This window comes from Arachis ipaensis, chromosome B7 (genome assembly GCF_059453495.1).
Source record: "Arachis ipaensis isolate K30076 ecotype BB chromosome B7, ASM5945349v1, whole genome shotgun sequence".
In the NCBI taxonomy this organism is placed as follows: Eukaryota; Viridiplantae; Streptophyta; class Magnoliopsida; order Fabales; family Fabaceae; genus Arachis; species Arachis ipaensis.
The window spans coordinates 102,057,465-102,060,538 of record NC_142442.1 but is presented as its reverse complement, the minus strand read 5'-3'; the positions used below and the strand labels follow the sequence as shown (position 1 = coordinate 102,060,538).

Sequence of the window (3,074 nt, the reverse complement as noted above, 5' to 3'; positions counted from 1 at the left end):
TTGCAAGAGTAACTGCCTTACACTCTTCCCATCTCACATTTTGTGTTCCTCCTCTTGGATTCTTCTCAGTGTCACTTGGGAAGCTATTAGTGGATTTGGGGATTTGTTGAGATAGGTATCCCACTTGTGACTCGAGATTCTTAAGAACCTCTCCTCGGCTTTTTATACTCCCTCTCACTTCTTCCCTGAATTTTTTCATGTCTTTAAACTCCTTGCACAGATTTGCAGGCATAGCTTCCATTTTGGCCATTCTGTTCTCATCATGTGGTGATGGTTGGTTAGAATTTGGGTGTTGAGAGTGGTTGTTGTGGCTTTGGTACGGTGACTGTGAGTAAGTGTTTTGTGTGGTCTGGTATGGTTTTTGGTTGGTGTTTTGGTGAGAGGAGTTGTTATATTGGTTTGGGTTATGGGGTCTGTGATCTTGGCCTTGATTTTGTTGGTTTTCCACCCAAAGTTTGGGTGGTTCCTCCAACCAGAATTATAGGTTTTAGAGTAAGGATCATTAGCTGGCCTAGATGAGTTTCCAAGGTAATTAGCTTCCTTCCAGTTAACTCCTACTTCTATATCCAACTCTTCTTTGGATGATGGTTAAGTGTGGATAGCTGCAGCCTAATTCTTCTCTATTTGCTTGGTCATTTCAGCTAGTTGCTTAGTGATCATCTTATTCTGGGCCAGGATTGCATCCATATGGTTTAATTCTAAGATTCCCCTGTTGTTGCTCCTATCTGATGCATAAAAGTACTCATTGTCAGCCACTGTCTCTATAACATCAATGGCTTCTTCGATGGTCTTTTTCTTGTTTAGGGATCATCCAGATGAGTGGTCTACAGCCTTCCTTGATTCACAATTCAGCCCTTCATAAAAGATGTGGATTTGCACCCACTCATTAAACATATTAGGGGGCATTTCTTTGTCAAGTCTTTGAATCTCTCCCAGGCTTCATAAAGAGTTTCACCATCCTGCTGTCTGAATGTCTACACTTTAGTTCTTAGCCTATTTACTCTTTGTGGAGGGTAGAATCTTGTCAAGAATTTGATCATTACATCTTCCCAGGTGAACAAGCTTTCCTTCGGAAATGACTCTAGCCATTTTGATGCCTTTTCCCTCAAAGAAAATGGAAACAGTAGCAATCTATAGGTGTCAGGATGAACACCATTAGATTTAACCGTGTCACATATCGTTTGGAATTTAGTGAGATGCTCATTAGGATCCTCTTGTGCACTTCCTCCAAAAGAACAGTTGTTATGGACAAGAGCTATGAGCTGAGGCTTCAATTTGAAATTATTAGCATGAATAGTTGGCCTTTGAATGCTGCTACCACAATTTCCTGGATTTGGATTGATGTATGATCACAGAACTCTCCTCTCTTGTCCAGCAGGGTTAGCTCCACCTCTTCTGGCATGATTGTTCACCTCTTCTTCATGATGATTTTCCATATCATCCTCCATGGTTATATCAAAGTATTCCTCTTCTTCTGCTGCACTAACAACTCTTTTTCCTCTTGCTTCCCTCCTTAATCTCAGGAAGGTTCTTTCTGGTTCATTATCAAATGAGGTTGAGGTTTCATTTCTCCTACCTGTCATACAATGAACAAGTACAAGAAACAGCAAGTGTAGAGTTTACTAAAATAGAGAATAGTTAGCTTGGTTAGAGCAATTTATCAAATAGTTAGTAAGTTAGCTTGCTGGAAAGTAAAGAAGTAAGGTAAAATTGAAGAGAAATAACTAACAGAAAATTTGCAGAGAATAAAATGAACAACTGAAATTAAATTGCAATTAATCAAAAGAAAAAGTAAAGTTCTCAATCTAGTTATCCTTCAATTTAGTAATTGTCAATACAAAACCAATCCCCGGCAACGGTGCCATAAACTTGATACGCGGGAATTTTCCTCTTAACAAATTTTCTTCCGGCAAGTGCACTGGATTGTCGTCAAGTAAAAACTCACTGCAGAGTGAGGTCGAATCCCACAGGGATTGGTAGATTGAGCAATGTTAGTTGGAGAATTATGCTAGTTGAGCGAACTCAAAAGTGAATTGAGACTTGCAGAAAGTAAAATTGGCGGGAAACTTAAATTGTAAGAAATTAAATGACAGAGAATTAAATTGCTAGAACTAAAGAACAGGAACTTAAATTGTAAGAAATTAAAAGGGAATGGGGATTTAACATGAAATTAAAGAAGCAAGATGTAATAGAATGGGTAGATCAGAGATGGGGGAATCATTGGGTTTAGGAGATGTATAATTCTCCGGATCGAATTTATTTTCATTTCTTCCGCAATTAATGCATTCATTGATCTCCTTGGTAATCTTAATTGATTGGATCCCAATTCCTTGGCTCACCAATCTCTCTAAGCATGAACAATTGCCCAATTCCTTGATTTAAGTGCTCATGGGAAGAGATGAAGTTTGGTCACTGATTATACCACACAAATTCATAGATCAAAGTTTTGGTAGGATTACATGTCACTATATCCATCCAAACCCCAATCTAATCCAATGTGAGAAAGCATTTCTAGCATGATCTCCTCATTCCTCTTCCAAGGATCCGAAGAGATCCAATTATGAATAGCTTCTTTCCTAAGATAACTATCTAATTTGATGAAGAACAAAAGCTTTCTAGCAAAATCAAGAGAAAAGAAAGAAGAAGATGAATGAAAATTACTGTTGATCCATTGAATTACACATAGTTCCCTAACCCAATGAAAAGGGTTTAGTTGTTCATAGCTCTCAAAATGGAAATTGGAAGTAAGAGATACATTGCAAAATAAAAATCCACAGAAAGTAAAATGTGCTGTAGCAAGTAAAAGACAAATCGAAATCGGAAAAAAAGGTCCCTCTAACTTAAATTCTAAACTATTTATACACTATCTTCCATTAATCTTCAATCTCTGAATTGGGTTTTTGGCCTTGATGAAATTGGGTTGAAAATGACTCCAATTGGTTTTCCTTGCTGTTGAGAAGCGATCTGTTTGAATTGTGAACTCTGATGCTTCACGTTGGAGTTATTGTTTGGTGGCCAACGTGACTCAAACGCCATTTAGAGGAAAACCAGAAAAACCAGATACTTTGCTGTCA

The 3,074-nt window shown here is 38.0% G+C and overlaps 1 non-coding gene across 1 annotated transcript; it reads left to right on the top strand.

Moving 5' to 3' along the window:
• The first annotated feature begins 888 nt into the window (after positions 1 to 888).
• LOC148553548 (small nucleolar RNA R71) lies at positions 889 to 995 on the top strand. Its single transcript, XR_015892508.1, has one exon. It is a non-coding gene; the product is annotated as a small nucleolar RNA R71 (small nucleolar RNA).
• Positions 996 to 3,074: the final 2,079 nt, after the last annotated feature.